At 47.0% G+C, this 20,880-nt stretch overlaps 1 protein-coding gene and 1 pseudogene across 2 annotated transcripts in view; one reads left to right on the top strand and one right to left on the bottom strand.

Moving 5' to 3' along the window:
* The window catches only part of LOC144098681 (uncharacterized), a 198,242-nt gene that overhangs the window by 49,568 nt on the left and 127,794 nt on the right, over positions 1-20,880 (bottom strand). For both annotated transcript variants that reach the window (XM_077631493.1, XM_077631494.1), the window contains one exon: positions 5,196-5,327. The gene's annotated coding sequence lies outside the window, so the exon portion shown is untranslated. The remainder of the gene's footprint in view (positions 1-5,195; positions 5,328-20,880) is intronic.
* On the top strand, positions 183-2,446 carry LOC144096995 (very long chain fatty acid elongase 4 pseudogene; annotated as a pseudogene).

Below are 20,880 nucleotides of genomic sequence, written 5' to 3'. Positions count from 1 at the left end.
CCACAAGCGCGCGCGGATTTCATTGCACAAAAGGGGCTTATTTGCCCAAATTTTACGCGCAATTTCACCCTCCGCTACTCCCTCACTCTTCCCTCCTCCTACGTTTTCTTCCAAGAATCGCATGGCCAGGGCTTATAAAGGTGCAGTTACGAAGAGCAGGAACGAGCGTCTTCGTGGTTTACCCGTATGTCTAGGCCTGGCAGCTCTCGGCGCCGCTCCTGTACGGAAACCAGTGAAAGTAGACTTCGCAGGACTACGGATTGTGCACTGACCCAGGGCAGGGCCACATCTCAAGACCAAGATAACCTGGCTGTACCTTTCTAGGGCCACGTCGTCCAAATCCCCCGGCATCTGATCCCAGAGTGCAAGATATCTTTTGAATCGAGAACTAATCGGATAGTGCGGTCATCCCCTCCAGACGCTATGGTCTCGCCAATACACACAGTCACGTCGCCCATTACGGACCTCTACGACTTCTTCTGGTCTCACCGAGACCCTCGCACCGAAGGATGGGGGTGCATTGCAGACGCCAAGTTCACCTTCCCGCTGCTCATCGGCTACGTGTACTTCGCCAAGTTCGCCGGGCCCCGTTGGATGAAGGACCGCAAGCCTTTCGACCTCAGGTGGGCAGTGCTCACGTACAACGCCCTCACGGTGCTCGCCAACTTGTACTTCGCGCTTCGCTTCCTCTCCATGACCTACGTGGGCGGAGACTACAAGTTGTTCTGCCAGGGCATCAACTACCACTCGCCCAGCGAGAGGGACATGGCCATCCTGAGGCTCGGCTGGTGGTACAGCTTCGTCCGCATCGGCGACTTCATGGACACCGTGTTCTTCGTGCTGCGCAAAAAGAATGCGCAGATCACCTTTCTGCACGTCATCCACCACTTTCTGGTCGTGCTCAGCGGGTGGTTCTTCATCAACTTTGGAGGCGACGGACAGCCCATATTCGGGCTCTGCGTGAACGCTTTTATCCACGTCATCATGTACTCCTACTACTTCTTGGCCGCCCTGGGTCCGTCGGTGCAGAAGTACCTCTGGTGGAAGCGCTACCTCACCGAGCTGCAGATCGCCCAGTTCGTAGGGCTCATGCTGCACATGTCCATCACGCTCTTCTACGACTGTGGATACCCCAAGTTCCTCACGTTACTAGCCTTGCCACAGGGCTTATTGGGATTGGGACTATTCATCAACTTCTACATCAAGAGCTACAGGGCGCAAAGGAGAGTCCACATAACCGCTGAAAAGCTAAAGAAAAGTGGTTAACTGGCTAGTGATGTGCGCCTGTGATAAGAAATTAGAGGAATGTTAAGCTGTGCACAATACTTGCAAGCACGCGACGCCGAGCCCCGGATCTTTGTCTCATCGCGCAAGGGCATTTAGGCTATACAGAGCGTGGAGTATTTCGCTGTCGTTCGCTTGCATATTCATCCCCTGTATATAGCAAGGGTATGCATAGAAATAGTACCATCTTCCATAGGCAGCTTTTAAAAATTTGGCGCCATAGCAATGACAAAGAGTAGAGTGGGAAAGAAAAAGAACTAAAAAAAATTGCCCGGCCCGCACCGCCAGAGGCACTACAGGCAATCCTAATGATAGCGGTTATTGCTATAGTGTTTGTGTCGTCGGTGTGAAAGCGGCTGACTTCACTCTCCTTGCTTTGCAATTCCTCCCGCGCGGCATAGTGTTGAATTGTTGACGGGGACCACTATAACACCGCCGATCTCATGTTAGTCAGTTTTTCTTGCGTGTCGCGTTTTCAACATGCAGCAGATTTGGCGTGTACGGGAGCTGTGAGGACCACTTCATATTGTTTACGTGAATGCAACAGTTTTGGAAGGGCGGAGCGACCAAGAATGCATCGATGCTGTCGAGCGTAAAAAAGGTGCCTGCCATGCTAGCGTATTTCAGGTATGGTACCAACAGTGATTTCAAGCAGACTGATGCAGAATGCATCATGCCTTTCATGCCACCTTTGAGAGATATTGAAAAGGTATCGGATGAAGAGTTCTTAGTGATCGCAACATATCTCGCGAATACTCCTACTTGGCGTCAACAATGCGTCAAATTCGGACAGAGAAATGGAGAGATACGTTTATAGTGGCTTCCCGACTGCCGAGCGAAAGAATAGAAGGAAGTTTCTCAACATTTTTTATGTCTCCAAATACTCTCTCTGGTGACCAATAAACTTGCTGTGTGAAATATCAGTGTGGTGTCCCACCTCTGTTCTTGACGCCACTTTAGAACATGCGATCATGAGTAGGTGATTTCAGATGGGAGGGACACCAAGGAAATGTTGATCGGAACATTAAGCAGTAGAACACGTTAACCACAATGTTCTTCTGTCTTTGATGGTCGCCCCTACCGTTGAACGTTATCTTAGAAATCGTAATGGAGACAATAAGCCGCAGAAATTCTTTCCTGTGAACCGGCGTCATAGCGTCTGAAACCACGCTACCTACGTTTGGATGCTTGAAATCGAGCAAGAACGAGCAATATGCGAGAAGAACGCTTGTTCCAACGATGTCTAAGTCTTCTTTTTTGTGTCCCGACAACCAAGCGTCTACAAATTCGAAGAAAAGCTCTCGTGCCCACGGCTGTCTGCAGTAAAAAGATGGCCAAACAGTCACTTTTAACTGTTCCGCTTTTGTGCGTGGGATTTTGAAACGCATCACACTGACATTAAAGAGGAGCTACAGTCGCTATTGTTAGGAAAATTACAACGTGAAAACTCTGAATCAGAGAGTGCCCAAGCATCGAGCGAGCGAGCTGCATCGATATGCTTCATTAAGTATGCCTCCACTCCTGATAGCTGACCTGACGCTAAGCTCGCCGTGTGTGGTGCGCTGAACTGCACAGCTGGAGGAATTACAGGAAGCCACAAGAGTAATGAGGAAAATATTACAGCGCTAACAATGCGGTTTTCCTAGTGGTCTGTACGAACAACGCTTCTTGAGTTTCGAAAATATTAAACATGCGATGTTTGTTAACAAAAAATTGCACAGTTGCAAGTAAAATGAATATACTCAGTTTATTGTATATGGAATTCCTCCAGCAGCACAATTAAGAAACTGTCCCTCGCCCTTCCCCTTTCTTCTAATATTTGTGATGTGTACTTCCACGTCTACATCGCTGAGCCCGCAGAAATACGAATAAGCTACAGCAGACATACCAGTGACTGACTTGATAACTGGTAAGCTGATTGACTGTCTGGCTGTTGATACCTTTGTATGCTCGTCCGTTAGCTAGTCGACTTTCTCGTTTGTTTATTCGATAACCTCCTCGTACGTGGCTTCGTTCGTGAAAACGCGAAGGCCCATTCGCTTGCTGCTTCAGAAGTTTATTGAAATCCTGCCCGCAAGGGCAAAACGACACTTGATGTAGCGGTTGGATACGTACCCCGCCAACATAACTGGTCAACTAAAGAGGCGCGATTAAATAACTTATGACTTAGGCACATTTGAAAAAAAAATTATTATAGCACGTAATGCTAGTTGTGTCGTATTTGTTGTGTCGAAGTTGTGTCGTATTGAAAATTACGCTCAAGTAGGCTCAGCGCAGGAGCTACGAGGTATTGCTTGATTTCGCGCCTTAATTAAGCCCCGCAATCATCGTGCTCAATTTATTTTTTTTCCTTTGGGAAGTTGTAAACATAATCTCGGTCCGGTTCGGTCTGTTATTACAGAAAGGAAGCTGGATCACGCGATAGTCTGAATTGACTATTATAGAATTTTATAGTCTGAATTGACTATGGCAGCAGCGGAGGTGCGCATTTTTTCTGTACGTTTTTTTTTCTGACGTCTCTCTTGCGTAGCAAATGCCGCGCACTGTGTGGATTTGGAAGGCTTGTAACTCGAGCGATTCCATCTTTACTTGTTCTTTCTCTGTGCCGAGTTCTGCATTTAGTCTTCGGCCGTGCTGGGAATTACAACCTGGGTTGATCTCGCCGTTCTTCTCACGATAATAAGATCATGCTGGAGCGTCCGCACTTTTGCTGCTCTAGATGGTAGCCTAGCATTTCACCAGTGTGGCTCGTCATTGCTGGGCAGGGAAACGCTTTCCTGTGCGCCTTTTCCCACGTTGAGATTCGAGTGCGCGCAATCAAGTTTCTGCACGCACTCTCCCACTAACCTGTCGCTCAGCTCCGTTTGCATATTAACGAACCGCCTGTGAGTAGGTTCTTTCACACGACGATTGGAGAATTCGAAGTTGCTGACATGCGACTGACGTCAGCGGTTGGTTGCTTGACAGACTTCGCTACTGTGCACTAGGTACGTGGCACACTCTTAAATAGCTCATTTAGACGAACTTTTACAGTGCGCACGGAGGCCACACTGTAGAGCTCACTCGCGATTAGGAAATTTTTGAACGGTTTGGAACGTGATTTAGAACGGTTAGGAAATTTTGCCACTTTTTTTAATTTATTCTGAGCCATGACACAAAGATAAAAAAAAACTTTTCCCTAACTTTCCAAGGTTTTTTTCAGCCACTAACATCTCTGCTTGAGACAAGTGCCTTGGAGTCTCCTTCGGAACCGCTTTGGTACTCCAGCTGAAAGCTCCTTTCGGGAATACTTTCATAACTGGCGGGGAAGCATTCTGCCTGGAGCGCACTTACAATTTCGAGAAGGAGAAGGTAATAAGAAAAGAGAAGGCGCGGTAACAGTCCTGCAAAGTGCAAAGCGCAACACGGTCATTCCAGCTCGGTCATTGTAGCCGCTCAGAGGAGGAGGTTATGAGGAGAGAAAAAGCGCAATAGGTCGGCGACATGGCAAAGTCACGGGCTCTCACACTGGCATTGACACAGTAGGTTAAAAAGAAGGCATGATTGGCTGAAGTACAAGCGCAATGCCATATGGCATAGCTCATGTTTAGAGCAAGAGAGATAGAAAGAGGGTAGGCTGAGACCGGGTAGGAAAGAGTGGTAACTAATAAGATTTCACACCACAGTGAAATAAGTCATGGTATCTTAGGAGGGGTACCTTTGGCACGTCCCATCTTATCAAGAGCTGCCACCGTCCACGAGCACGGCGCCAGCAGCGAGCTCTACCGGGAAGCCCACGCAGTTTCCCCGTACACCGGTGGTATCGGGTTGGTGGAAACGTAACCGCGCGACGTCATAGACATAACAGCGCGGTCTTCGCGCTCGTAACCTGAAGCGAAGAAGAGGATGGGGTAGCAGTGCATTCTACTTACGGTTCTCTTCTTTTCTTTTATCTCTCTTACTGCTGCCCTGGAGACCAAGCCTGGTGGCGGATGAAAGGCGGGCGATCGAAGAACCCCCACAGAGCGTCAGGCGGCTCGCCGAACGCAACGCTGCACGCCGGTCTGCGAGATAAAAGGGAAAAGACGTTGTGAGTCATGTAACTCCCGTCGGCAGACTTGGGAAACAGCAGGGTACGCGCAAAGGAACGAAACTCGGGGATCAAACAATACTGATGCTCTGTGTTGTGGGCTTTTCCTTTATCGATAGTGTCTTGTGATGGCGCTTCGCACAGCACACGGGCGCTTTTGCATTTCGTCTCTATCGAAATGTTGCAACCGCGGCCGTGATTCGATACACGGTTGGGATCAGCTGCCGAACGCCAAAGCAACAGAGCCACCGTGGCGAGTTTTGCTATACTTGATACCGGAATAATGCAAACTGCAATCATTAGCCTTCATTAAATCGCGTAGGCTAATGCTGATTCACACATACATAGATTCCCTCGAATCAAATGCTTCTGTTTAATTTAAAAAGCGCTCTAACAAACCATAAAAGAAAGAACAGCGCAGAGATGATATGTGAGAAACGGGGACACAAACGAAGTGCAAACTCGTTTTATTTTTTTTTGTTAATCTCAAAATGGTGAATTAAGTGACTAATTACTTTCGGCATTGCGCAGCTAAAGAAGAGATTTCGCTCCTCAGTCTAGAAGGGATGAACAACCATTCCCTGTGCTCATTCACTGAAATTAGTATGTTGAATATAAACAGAGAAAGGAAAACGGCACAAATTTGCTCTCTAAACACGACGGGAATAATCGCACGCGACACAGACACAAAAGGGCTGACCCACAATGGACGATACTGGCCTCGCGGTATGAGAGGTTATAAGCATCGCACACGTAAACAACGGACATCCGACCGCACTTAATTCCGTCAGCTGCCGCTTGACATCTGGCTCCAGAAGTTCGGGCGCTGGCCCGGGCGGCAGACAAGGCAGCCTGCTATTACCATCTCCCCTCCTCCCCTATTTAGAGGACATGTCCGCATAAGTCGAAAAGGGGGGGGGGGGCATGCACGAGGCCTTCATTGACACCGCGATCGACCCACGCCCTTAATACGGCCGAGGAAGCCATTATCTGCGCGCAAACACTTACCACATGTTCGCTGTCCGCAGCAATACTCCCTATATTGCACCACCGAGAAAGCAAACACAAACAGAAGAATTCGATCGCCTACACGGGTACGCCTTTTGTGTGGCCTCCGCAAAATTCGTTATATATACGATACCTCCAGTAGCTTGAATCCGAACAGCGACCACAGTGACTCGAAATCGCCCCGCAACGCATACAAAATGTACTGCCTCGGAGAGTCGAAAACGCATTCAGTGCGCACACCACGATATATTGCACACCACATATACTCATTCTCGTCAACACCGCTTAAGTGGCCGAGGCCGACATCATAGATCGTCATCGCATAGGGCGCCGCATATTTGCGGCCCGCCACCGCGTACTTAGCGGCTGGTGCCAAATAAACTCGTGGCCGGCGCAAACATGACGGCCGCGTCGCGTTGAAGCCCCTGTAGGACAAGTCTCGAGATTTTTTTGCCCCTATGAAAGCCGGCATGGCTGCAGCCGCGTGGCTTCCGTCGAGTATATATATATTTGCACAGCGAAGCCACACCGCGGGATATTTGCGCAGAGAATCAACGAAGGCGGTGAGCGACTTGCGTGGCCTTCTGTACGCCTGCCCATAGGCTGTTGTTTATCTTCGATCCCTCCGCCTCTTTAGGCAGTGCCCGTACGCTACTTGTCCTCCCACCAGATTTGCGTGGCGCGAAATCAGTTGCGTATTTCGGCACCTGTGCAATGCGAGCTCTGTTCTTATTGAGCCTTTGGCAAAGGCTGCTTGCGTTTCATCGTGCTATTGCTAGCTAAGAAGCAACCAGATGAATTTCGACTTTGCTTAAAAGTGTTAGAGCTATTTTCATTTTTTTCCTCTGTACCACTTTTGCTCGGCGAGGCACGTCCTTTGCCCTTGAAGTCGGATCGCGGTTAGCGGGCTTCTCGCTTGTCTATGAAACGCGGTTCTCGACATAGTCTCCAGTGGAATCCCAGTGCTGAGCCTATAAATTAAATTTTAATAAACGGAGGGCCCTCCGAACTCTGCGGTGGCCGTGTGGTAGATCATCTGCCTCGCATTAAGGAGGTGTTGGGTCCGATGTTCAATGCCGCCGCGTACCCGCTGGTTTTCTAATGGGTGCAAGATTTCAGCCGGCCCGGTGCTCGAATTTTATGGGATCAAATGCTCGGTAAAAGGCTCTTGGGATCAAACCGTTACGTTGACGGGTCAGTCCACCATCCACCGTCACACAACTTAAATCCGGCTCATGCGGTAAAGCCCACTTGTACCCATTTTTTTTTACCGAAACGGTGGCCTTGTGGTATAGCGTCCGCCTCGCATTCGAGAGGTACAGTGTTAGACCCCCGGTACCGCCGACTGGCCACCTGTTCTCAAATAAGTGCAAAATTTTAACTGCCTGGCGCTCGGTCTTTCTGGGATGAAATGATTGGGAAATAGGTCTTCGACCAAATCTTTTTTTCTGTTGACGCAATAACGAACTCCCGAAAAACCCCTTCGATGGTTGAGACTCAGGTCCGCTGAGCTCTCGTAGAATGAACTCAAGTGAACTCCATTGAACTCTAGAAACTTGGAGGAACTTCCGTAAACCTCGCAAAATGAAACACGAGCCAGCTTTGCAGGCCGATGTTTTTCGAAACCGGTTTTGCCCCCACAAGGACGCAGCGGTGTTTGCGGAACCTCTTCCAAGCGCACACCCCTGAGAAAGCCGGGCGCCGGGCCGGGGAACGCTTGCATCCATTTTTACCGGTGGGTGTACGGCAGTGGGTTTGAAACCACTTAGAACTTACTTAGCCTATACGTCATATAAGGACACAGCACCTGAAGCAGGCTAGCGATTTTGGAGAGCTGGAGCAGGAGCATGAAGTGCATTCATATAGTGTCCTTGGGACCGAAATCTGTGTGACTAACTTACAAAGCGGCTTCATGAAAGGAGTGACAGTAGACGTCTGGGAATGCAAAAGTGCTTGTACCTTCCAGCGTTGGAAAGCAAACGCACGCGCGCAGAGGAACCTGCAGGGGCAAAACACTCTCAGGAGTATCAAGCATTAAGAGCTGCCCTTATACACACGTGCCGTTCATGCTTGATCGTGCGTGCAATGAAGAGTGCCACAAGCTCCGTTCACCCCGACCCCAGCGGAATCGGAGACCTTGAAAGTGCAAAAAGAAAAAGAAAAGCCGGAGAGGAGGGCCCGCAGGTTCACGGATGGGTTACACGCCAATTAGGCGCAGCTTAATTGTGCCATCGCGCAAAGACGCTGCAGCGACGCTAAACTTTCCGAGAATATAGCAGAGGGAGCTAAAAGTGGTCGGGGTTTCCCGGAACGAGACCATCCTTCAGCGGCGCTCAGGACGGGGCCGCAAACAGGCGGCGTTATGTAAACATGCACCTGCCCGTGCTTTCACAACACAACGCGTAAGTGTGGCATTCATAATTGTGCCGACAACACTCGGCCGTGGAAAATTTTTGTCCGCCGTGTGCGAACAAACGAGGGAGGAGGACACAAAAAGAAACACCTCCTGTAAACATGGCCTCAACATATTGATGTCAGGTAAGGTGGCTCCTAAGTAGAAAAATAGAAAAACACAACAAGTTATTTCCATTTTCCGCGAGTTTGTCATCCCTCTGGGGGACAGTGTACAAACCGCTAGAACAAAAGGCTTTGTATGCTTCACGCTGTCGCCGTCCGCCATTCTCCTACAAAAAAAAAGGAGAGAAATATTTATGGAATCAAGAAGTGCACCGTAGACCTTCGCATACACGATGATCATATTGCGGAAATTAAGGCACCGGATATTATCTGTCGTTATCGCAAATCCTGTATTCGTGCTGTTGGACAAAAACGTCATTATTTTTTCACTCGTCCTACCGTAGACCTTAACGGCGAAAGGTAAATGAGTGGCATATTAAAGGGGCTCTGAAACATCTTCCGAGGAGATGTTGTCAACTAGCTCAATCACTGCATTGTGTTGTCATGAACACCTGAGCCAAATAATACACTTCTACAAGCAGCAGAGGACCCAGAGTCACGCGCGAAAGTTGGCGAGCCCTTCCCTGGAACTTTTTCATGCTCGCACCCTCCTCCGTCGCTCGCATCTACGTATATATGTTGAGCGATGGCTATTGGTTAGATTCTTTCATACTTCAGGCAGCTACCGTGACCGCAGCCAATTAGCAGCGTAGCTCCGGCGGGTCAGGAAGCTTCGTTCCCGGAGGTGGGGCCGGCGGAGGAGCGCCTACCTTCCAGCGTGCAAAATGTGGCGAGAGGAGAGCGAAAGGCGCGAAGACGCTGAAATTCAAATTTTGACTACAGATAACTCAGCTCCTACAAAGCGCATTAAAAAATTCTTGCTGGACAATATTCATGAAGCGGCGTGCTTTAACATCCCAGGCATACCGCAACATTATTAGAGCCCATTTCAGAGCCCCTTTAAGTTATAGCAAAAGCAAGACTTCGAGAGACACAGACACGCATACCCAGAAACCATCACGACATTAAGGGTCTTGCAGTGCTGTACTCCAAAAAGAATCGATAAAATCGGGAGCAGCTGTTCTGCATTTTATAAAATGTGCTATCAAACCCGTTAACAGAGATCGGCCTGCTATCTCTCGTTTCTTTAACTGACAGCACAGAGAACGGTACAGGGCGAAGAAAAGACAAACACAGCGCTGTGTGCAAAACGCAAAATCGAAAAAAGAAAGAGAAGCGGTTAATCAGGACAAGCTACAGCGAGAACTTACCATTAAACGAAACAAATTATGTACCGTGCAGCAGCAGAGAATGCTGACTAACGCATGCGTGAGGAAATTTCTAATCAAAAACGCCTCCGGAAGTCCCCGGATGCACTCAACTCTTTCCATACGCAGTACTACAGCGTCCTTAAAGTCTAGGGTGCAACCGCGTGGCTCGCAATGCGCTGCCAAGTTCGTGCACGGCTGCTTATTGAGCGACCGCCAGTGTCTCGGCAAATGTACGTTAACGCAGCGACCGGTCTGTCCTGCAAACTAGATTCCGCACATCGGCAGCAGAGTACGCAAAGTCCACAACTCACCCTTGAAAACTCACACCACTTGAAACTGACACCACTTGAAACTCACACCACTTGAAAACGAACACCGCCTAGTCCTATGTACCATCTTGCGAAGTGCATTCTTCTGTCATCGTTAAATATCCCCAGGTGGTCGAAATTATTCCGGAGCCCTCCACTACGGCACCTCTTTCTTCCTTTCTTATTTCACTCCCTCCTTTATCCCTTACCTTACGGCGTGGTTCAGGTGTCCAACGATATATGAGACAGATATTGCGCCATTTCCTTTCCCCACAAACCAATTATTATTATTATTATTATTATTATTATTGTTATTATTATTATTATTATTATTATTATTATTATTATTATTATTATTATTATTATTATTATTATTATTATTATTATTATTATTATTATTATTATTATTATCCTCGTTGAATTTCTAGTTGGCACTTCAATGACGAGCTCTACCGTGAAGCACAGAACACCAATTGTCGTGGTTTTTTTTCTAGTCAAATGCTTACAGCCGGCAAAAATCCTGACGTATGCCAAGCTCTCAAGAGGTCTCATAGCTGGCGTTGACTCACCGGCCATCAGATAAAATAGCAAAAAAAAAGATAGCATGCATCGATGGATGAGTGGGGACTTCAACTGAGCCAAAATACCATGAGCGCCAGGAACCTAGATATAGTTGTGCAAGTGCTGGTGCGACACACATCGGTGTGCAGATCAAACACTCGCAAATCGTCAGAGCAAATGACAACGATAATAATAATAAGCAGCACGTTGATGAGTTCCTTGAATTCAATGGATGCTGGTTACCCATAGCTGAGAAAAATGTGATATAAGTCGTGAAGTTTGATGACCGCGAATAACTGGTGCGCGACAACACGCTGCAGGACGTACACGTTTTTTTCATCAGTTCTGCATACGGGCTATAAAGCAGAAGCACGAGATTTTTCTTATGTACAAGATTGAATTACACATTTTACTTAGTGCCGTTACTTCAGCGTTGAAAACGAGAAACACTGATTTTCTTTTTTTCATCAAACAAGCACCACCATTACCGTATAAAAAACGCCACATTTCTCAAAAGATATTTCGTCATAAAAATTCGGTTTTACTGCACTTCCTCAATAACCGGAGCTAGATTTTTAATATCCAGCTCTTTGCAAGAACAAGAAGATAAAACAAATCACAGAGGATGTTTTGAATTCGCTCTCAACAACAGCTACCACTAAAATAGATAGAGAGGAAAAAAAAACTCTCCAGTGAGAAAAAAGCTCAGCTCGCACGAATAAAACAGAACTGGAGCCCGAAAAGCCCATTCTTGTCACAACCCCCCCCCCCCCGCCCCCCCTTCCCCCTCCCTACACCCGTCTTATTTTTACAGCGCCATGCTGCGCTTAGAACGACCAATTCGTTTCAAATCTGCCAGATCTCTTTGTGTCGTCCGTTTTAAATAAACAAGAAACGCTGGCGACATATATAATTTCGGCGCCCTCCAATAAAATGTTATACGGAAACTATTAATAAAAAAAGTAAACCTTCCACACAGGGGGTCCGACGCGAATGCGCTTTTCAGCCGTACTATTTTTCATAAGCCGTCCGTTCTTCAGTTCAGCTCCGCTCTCTACATTTAATATACCTCGCAAATGCATTTCTCTCCGGGCGTACCTTTCTCACAGAGGAAATGTGCCCCACATTGATGCTGTCAGTATACGTGGAGGTTTAAAGAGCCAGGAAAGGCGCTTTGCTTACGGCATATGCAGTAACCGTGCAGTTAAGCTGGAAGGAATTTTATATTTATTTCCTTTTAGAACTCGCCTAAATCTGAAGTAACGCGACTGAAAGAATCAATATGCCCGAAGCAGGCCATAACAACGAATGAAATCCACCCACTTCATCGTAGCCGAAACGACGACGGCCTTTCGTTCATTTGAAAATGAACTAACAGCTGGCCGCAAAGATATCACAATTTGGTTGAACACTTGCATTCACTTCACTTATTTTGTGTCGCATGGACCCGGTGCAAAAAGGAAAGATGTAGTTATTTTTATCTGACGAACAGATGAACAGCACCTTTTTGCGAAATGGAAATATTGAAAATGCACCCGTTTAGTTTTCTCAACGTTTAATCGTTTAGTTGACGACAAGGACCCCGCCTTGTCAGTGTTATTGGAAGGGGTTTTGCCAGCGAATGAATATTATGAGTTAGCTCAGTAATATTTGGTTTAAGGTTTGAGTTTATGGTGGCCAATGTCCAAAAGCGACTCCGGCTGCGAGGGATGCTGTAGTGGAGGGCTCCGGATAACTTCGACCACCTCAGGTTTTTAACGCGCACCGACATCGCACAGTACATTGACGTCTAGCATTTCGCCTCCATCGAAATTCCACCGCCGCGGCCGGGATAGAACCCGCGTCTTTCGGGTCAGCAGCCCAGCGCCATAACCACTGAGCCATCCCGGCGCCTATTTGATTTAAGGTTCCCTTTCAAGGCGCGCCTAAATATTCTGACCTTCCTCGTGGTTTTTATTTGAACAGTACTACTACTGCAATGCAGTGATGTCGACACTAACTTCAGTAACCGCTGTCACTCATTCCAAAATCTGTCGATGAAAAATGAATTCGTGCATTGGTATCTAACCGCAAATTTAGGGACTGAATGAACGGACATGACCACTAAGGATGTAGCAGGAGAGTGAACATAATTGCGCAGCATGTGTACTTACGTTGATCTGGCCTCGTTAGCTGCTACTTACTAAGTACATTGACTTAATACTTAGACGTATGCAATAGATGTGTGGGCTACAGTATCCAATAACACAGTACTGAGCCCTCCCGTTAAGGCCATACAAGTTGGCATTTTGCTTTGAGGAGAATGAATTTTAATATTAGCCAGGGTACGAGGAAAAAAAGAACCTTGACAAACGGCAGCCGCAATTAGTTTTTTTTTCTACGAAAGGCGGGAAGTTTAACGAAATAGTATTTATAATTACAGTCAGTACGAGCTGTGTCTCATGAAGTTACAAGTTTTATTACTCTCAGTTAAGCTTTAGTTACTATATATGGAAAATATGCCTTGCCCTTGATACTGTGTCTGGAATCAGCACATTAACAGTCCGACTCTGCTGGACTGACGAAGCCCGCGCACTGACTGGCAGTTGCAGCAAAGTCTGCATGTACAAACTTGGAAGTATCGATCCGACATTTATATTCAGCAAATGAATGAGACGCCGCTCACCCAATGCACCTCTGCCCAGATACAAATATGTTCAAACAGGGCCGCGCGCTCTGCTTCACAAACAACGGTTCTCCATTACGGACAAGCTCGGTTGGTTTAAGTTTTGTCGAAATGAATGAAGCTTCGCTAGACGACACGTATCTTATTTGAACTGGTACTTGCTAAATGACTTTAATTTGACAGCTGGATTTTTGCCACGCCTACTTGTAATCTACCGTGTACACGTTGCTCTCCCCGACTGCCGGATGACTCAGGCTGACTTGCCATAATGGTTTGTAATTTTGCTTTGACGAATAAAGGTGTTTATTGCTTTTGTTTCCTTTACCCATTTGCTCATGGATCAGAGTTTTTCAATCACCATGTGTATTATGTATAACAAGGTCATACAAGCCAACTAAAGGTTAGACGAGCCTGCATAGCAATATCTCGAGACATATATGTTTCTGCGAGCCTACCTCCTAGCTGCAAGATCGAAATGGCTCAGCGACGCTGGAGAAAGTAGCCCTCTGATAACGGAAAACCTTTCAGGTAGAACCACTCCATCACAAGCCTTCTAGCAAAAACCTTTGCGATAAGCAGATGGCGGTCGCGTTGGCTCGATAAACGATTTTGCGAGTTTCTATCAGCGCCTAGAGAGGAAGGCTTTGGAAATCGAGGATACGTGGAGGCGAGGGAGGGTGACGCGAGGCGAATTGGCCCTACCGCTCGATGTGGCTTTTTCGCTGGTGCGTAATATGGGAATCTCCCTCAGCAAAACGATGCAGCGCTGCGGAGCCTACACTTCTACCGCGCAAAGCGCTCGAGGCTGCGATAGCAGCGCAAACCCGACATCGTGTCCCTCCGCTGTGATTCACCGTTGCGCCTCGTGATCACGCTACAGGGGGGACAAGCATGCGTTCACCTATAGCACGCTTCAATAAGCGTTGCACAACGGAGCGAAACGAACTACAGGCCTGCGGTCAGGACAGAATGAGAGGTCGCCGAATTCCATAACCCCTAATTTGCTGAAACCTGCTCTAACGTATCGGTGCTTATCGTGCGTTTACAGCGTGCGGGCACCACCTTTACAAAAACTTTTTAGAATAGACTGTCCATAAACTTCTGTCTGTAAAGTCTACAGACTTTCTATAGCAGAACCCTAGAGAACAGTCTATAGGTAATACAGATCCCATAGCCAGTCTATAGACACTCTGTAGATTTGTGGCCATGCACGTTTAGCAAACTTTTTATAGACAGTCTATAGACTATGAGTAGACAAATATCTATAGGAAGGCAATGGAGTTGAGTTGAGGTGTTGAATCCTACAGGTGGGGCTAGCCTTGCTTTATCTGCCGGCAGTTGCTACACCGTAGCGTCCCTTCTATATTAATAATGTCCTAAAGCCTGCCGCATCTACCGCACTATGTGCACAGTCTCTTCTAATAGCACACATTCTCTCCCGCAGACACCGTCTAGCAACACAATCAATCCACACAGTCCACATCACAGTCCACTCCAGAAGTCACCGTCTATGCACATATTCAGTCACAGTAGAACATAGGCCATTGTAGTGCCACAATCCATACACACATTCACTCACAGTATAACGTAGTCCACTCCAGAAGACACCATCTACGCACACATGCAATCATAGTGGGCCATAGTCAGTTCCTGCTGTCACCATTTAGAAACAAGATCCGTGTCCTACAGAAATGTTAAAAGAAGGCGTGCAGCCTCCCTTCTGCATGTCTGGTTTCCACTCGGGTAGACAATGCCCTGAACTGTACTGTGACGGGTTCCTGTTTTCTTGAAGGAAGCGAACATCACATACCTTTCCGCGTTGTACTCTGGGCAACGGAGTCTATAAGAAGCCTATAGACTGTCTATAGACCATTTTTATAAGAGCTGCAGGCTAATCACAAAGCGGGGGATGCTCAGTAAACTCTAGTGGTCCTGATTCACTGACAGCCGCTCTTGAGCTTTACAACGGTGCACGGTTTTTCGTGGAAAATACAATACAGCTACGCGCGCGTACGCGAGTGCGGCCATGCTCCCTTAGGCAGGATTTTTCCGACCAGATAGAAAGGATCGGAACAGCAGTAACCGAGATTTCCTCCTCCTAACGAAATGGAGGTTGCGAAAAGAAGTGCTGCGCTTGTATTGGTTGGACAATACACCGGTGCGCTGCGCATGAACAGGAAAAGGAATAAGAATGAAGAAGAAAATGCGTGCTCTTTTTTTGGTTCGGAACAATCTTTGAAGAAAAAAAAAAGACAACCGCGCCCCAAATGCGACAAAAAAATTTGTCATTTTGTGGTAATGACAGATTTTTCTGTAGTTGCGCAGTATTTGCGAGAACATGCTTGCAGGCTAGATGGTACAAATTTCTGAATCTTTAAAGCAAAAAGACGAGGACACAAGAAACAAATTGGACAGGAGACAGCGCTACTAACAACTGCATTTTTAATAAAAGTAGAGTTGTTAGTAGCGCTGTGTCATGTCCACTTTGTTTTTTATGTCCTCGTTTTTTTTGCGCTAGAAATTCGGGAAAGCATATTATTTTTTTTTGTAGAGTATTTTCATGTAATTCTATCGCTTCAACAAAGGACAGCACAATACTACAGATAATTCTATTGTTACTAAAAAAATATGTGTTGTTACTACAAGTTTATGATCAAAAATGCTATTTAAAAATGTGTTGTGATTTACCCGGTAGCGTAAGGCGCTGGCTCGGCTGACAACGCGGCGTCGGCTGTCGTGCTACGTCAGTCGGGAAAAAAAAAAGATCCCAGATTATATAAGTAATTGAATAAAGGAAAAATATGGCACTTAAATTATAACCCAGGCGGGCACGTAACGCATAGGACACGAAGGATCTTTTTTGTTTTTCTTCATTGCTTCGAAGTACACCCACCTTGACGGGCTTCAAGCTCGACTTAAGAAGCTCGAATACCGCAACCGGTCATACACAGTCACACCAGCATCCTTCTCTCACTTTGCCCGCACATCAAAATTCCGGGAGACACACGCATGCACCGAGTAAAGGCAGGAGGTCTATCCAGCGGAGCATATACCACCCGCACCATAGTACGCTGCTTCTGAACAGAGACTTCGATGACTTTCTTTTATAAACCTCACACGTCAACGTTACCTGTCGAAACGTGGCTTCTTCAAAAAGGGACTCTCAACAGACTCTCAAAAAGGACATTGATATTACACCATATACTATAAGATTTTTGCCTACAATGAAAGGTTCTGAGGTTCCATGTGATCTTTTAGTGCTCATGCGACTGCTTAGCCTGTGGAAGAAGCGGTGGCCTTGTAGCAGAGCATCCGCCTCGTATTCGAGAGGTGCGGGGTTCGATGCCCAGAGCCACCGGGAACCCACCGGTTTTCTAATGGGCACAAGATTTCCCCCAGCCTGGGGCTCGGCTCTTCTGGGGTGAGATGCTTGGGAAAGGGTCTTGGACCAAACCGTTGCTTTGACGGGCCAGTGATTCGTTCCGCCGTCAAGCAACCTTAAAACCGCCTCATGTGGTAAAAGCCCACTTGACGCATGACAGATCGCCACGCATAGTCGCCACGTTCACCATAGGTCACGAAGGATCGTTGGATCAATCGTGTTAGAGGGGCACCTACTGGTCGCGTTGTGGTGTGTACGGCTTAGCAACGTGTGTTTGGGATGTGTACTGACGTTATAGTACACAAGACGGCTGCAGCAGCGAAGAAGGCACGCGGAAGCAAGGCGCCGTCTCGAGCTTGCCTGGTGTGCGGATAGTTATACAGCTTGTTTTTGCGATGCCGCGCGGTGATGCATCTGCTAATGCATCCGACACCTCACGTTGCTTGTTGCGCGCGCGCGCCAGAGGGCCGTTGCGCGAAGCTGCCGAAGTCGGTCGTCAAGGGCAGCGGCCTCCTCCGTACAGGAAAGCGCGCAAGGCCAGAAGTGAAGTGCGTCTAAGGACTCCGCAAGAAAAGAAAAAAAAAGAGAACACACAAATTAACATATTGGGAGTTGAAAGTGTAGTAAATGTTGTCGGTCTAACCACTTCGTTACAAAATGAAATGAGACCTTCTTGAAAGCAACTGCGGAGCTATATCGGCCTTTATTTTGTTGTTGTTGAAAGACAATTTTGCAATATTGCCGTTATCTGAGATCGGCTGTTTTGGATATGGCGCTAAATTTAGTTCCTTGTAAAGCGGGAAGACATACACGACATGCACGAGGAAGCTGCAAATCCAGGAAGGTTTCTAATAGGAAAAAAGAGCGATAACTAGACAAACAAGACAATTGCATGAGCGAGGAAATACTAACGGCAAATATGCAGTCATGCACGGCAGGCAACCAATATATACGAGGGATATTTTATGCTTACGTATTCATTTTTATTTCTAACGCCTTAAGGCAAGCCTCGGGGATCTCGATGCGGCAAAGGTAAAAATGCTGGAGCAACTTAATTGTCGAGGAGAGTTCTCGAAGACGGCGGCAGAAAGGACCTGAAAATGGCACTGAATGCCACATGCACTTCACAGAAAGGCAGGGGAGGGGAGGGCTATAATAATAATAATAATAATAATAATAATAATAATAATAATAATAATAATAATAATAATAATAATAATAATAATAATAATAATAATTGGTGCTTTTGGGGGAAAGGAAATGGCGCAGTATCTGTCTCATATATCGTTGGACATCTGAACCGCGCCGCAAGGGAAGGGATAAAGGAGGGAGTGAAAGAAGAAAGGACGAGAGAGGTGCCGCAGTGGAGGACTCCGGAATAATTTCGACCACCTGGGGATCTTTAACGTGCACTGACATCGCACAGCACACGGGCGCCTAGGCGTTTTTCCTCCATAAAAACGCATCCGCCGCGGTCGGGTTCGAACCCGGGAACTCCGGATCAGTAGTCGAGCGCCCTAACCACTGAGCCACCGCGGCGGGCTCTGAATACGATTTCAACGTAACAATGCACGCCAAATTAGAAAAAAGAACAAAAACAAAAAACGCGAAAACAAAGCAGCGTAGCCCCTCGTACATTGTTTTGTCACAATCGTTGTTACCCTTCTACCAGCTCACAGTCGTTCATTCAGAGCGTCCTACCGTGACAGGCAAGAGTGGAACACTGAGTAGCCAAATAGACGCATCACGACTCCTCTTCAGCAAAGGAGACAAAGGCTGTCAACGCCTGGTGCTGACATCTCCTTCGAAATCCCGGTCCGGAGAAGAAAAAAAACAAGATGCTGCCACCGTCTGAAAGACGTTGAAGTAACGAGCTGTTTGGTTTACTAGAAACGACATGATTGAGATTAATGTTTCCCGCCATCTTGGATAAATTAATGACGTCATAAATTAATTACCGTTATTGGCAGACATCTTGGATTTATAAGTGACGTCACCAATCAATCACCAACGGAATATTCAGTGAAGTCACCAATCAATCACCAATTCGACATACTAATGACGTAACCAATCAGTCACCAATTGAGGTGCTATGGATTTCCTGTGGCGGCCGCCATCTTGGATTTTTCGGTGATGTGATCAATTGGCGGCAATCCTGGATATATGAGTGACGTCACCAATTCGATAAACTAATGGCGTCACCAATCAATTACCAATTGTGTGGCTATATCGCTTTCCTATGGGGACCGCCATCTTTAATTCCTCGGACTTGAAAATTTCACGCTGAAGGGAGGTGGTAGCAGACCCCAAGAAATCGAGAAACGTGATGAGAGCAAATCAACGCTCTTAAAATTTTCAAAGCGGACACCGCAGATAAAGAGACAGACAGACGAAGCGTACTGTTAATGAACGCATATTAGCTTAACGTAGCTAGTATCTCTGCTCACTTATACTGTCGAAGATTTACGACCAGAATATAGGCAACCGTCACCGGGGCTTGGCCATATTACCGCAGCGGCCGCGTCCTGCCGCTAGGCGTCGTTCGCGAAGCTCAGGGACATTCGTTCGAGAGTGCTCCTTAATGCGGCTCCGCGGGTCAGCGAACATCAAGGCTGCTTACACATAACTAGCTGGCGCAGTGCGCTTCGAAGTACCACACGTTGGAATGAAGAGAAGAAAAAAAGGAGGCAAAAATGAAATACGAAAATGAATGGCGACATTTTATTCGCCTTCTTCCTTTCGTGCCGACGTTACTATCGGGAACGGGCCGAGCGTGCTGGAAAGACGAGTGGTTCCTTTAATCTTACAGAAAATGGAAGTTACACCGCGAGAGATTCTAATGCATCGTCTTGCTGAAAGCCCCTTCGAGTCCCGAGTGCTTTTGGCTGTGCGCTAAGCCGGTGTAAATACGGTACAGCGCTGCGTCTGCTAAAGCACTCGTGAACTAATCAGGGGACGGCGTCGATAAACAGGCCATGATGTTTTTTTTTCTGGAAAGTCATTTCAGTCTAAAATTTAAACAAGGCGACTTGGCTAAGTGCCCTATTCACCTGGCTAGGGCCTGGTGCCCTGGACTAAGGCATTTTGGTAGCCGCAGAAAATATTTGTGTAATTTCAACCCGGCAGAAACATTACTATACAAGAAAATGGAAGCGCATATCGACGCCTCACGTAGAGAACAAAAAATATTACGCTAGAAACTTGCATATAAACCATCATATGAAAGTGCCTACAGACTATAAGATACCAGACAACATAAAAAAAAATTCATATGCACATTTCGTGACATAAAAAAAACCCCACAGGATATGAAAAGGTAGACACACAGTACCGATAACACACGGACAAGCATTGATAGAAGAGACAACTATAAATCGTGTGCCAACAACTGAAAACCTGTACTTCAATTCGACAGAAAGCTAACAAGCTAGCATGGCACCAACCGGTCTTGGCAATAATATCGCTCGCTGCCTATACTGACCAGCACGCGGGTTTCGGGCTAATCACGGACCCCTTCCCGTGGTAGCTGCTCTGCGTCTTTATGGCTTTTACAGCGCTGCACGTTTTTAGCGAGACACGAGGACGCTTACCAGCAGAATCAGGTCTGTTCATTCTCCACGACGTAACACGTGTCACCCGCCGGAAGGGAGCATATTCAATTACGCTGCCGCCGAGAGTCAGAGAGCTTCTGGCGGCTCACTCCCCGCTTCATGCGAGAGCGCGCGCGCGCTTAATTACACGGATTCGCCGTTCGCTGGAGTCCGGCCATTAGGGTTACACCGCTGAACAAAGACACCGCGATTTCAGTCATGAGAAACAAGGACTTGAGTTATCGCAGACTTAACGAAGAAGTTCATGTCTGAGAGACCGTCTCC

This window comes from Amblyomma americanum, chromosome 7 (genome assembly GCF_052857255.1).
Source record: "Amblyomma americanum isolate KBUSLIRL-KWMA chromosome 7, ASM5285725v1, whole genome shotgun sequence".
In the NCBI taxonomy this organism is placed as follows: domain Eukaryota; kingdom Metazoa; phylum Arthropoda; class Arachnida; order Ixodida; family Ixodidae; genus Amblyomma; species Amblyomma americanum.
This window is presented reverse-complemented; position numbering and strand designations above follow the sequence as displayed.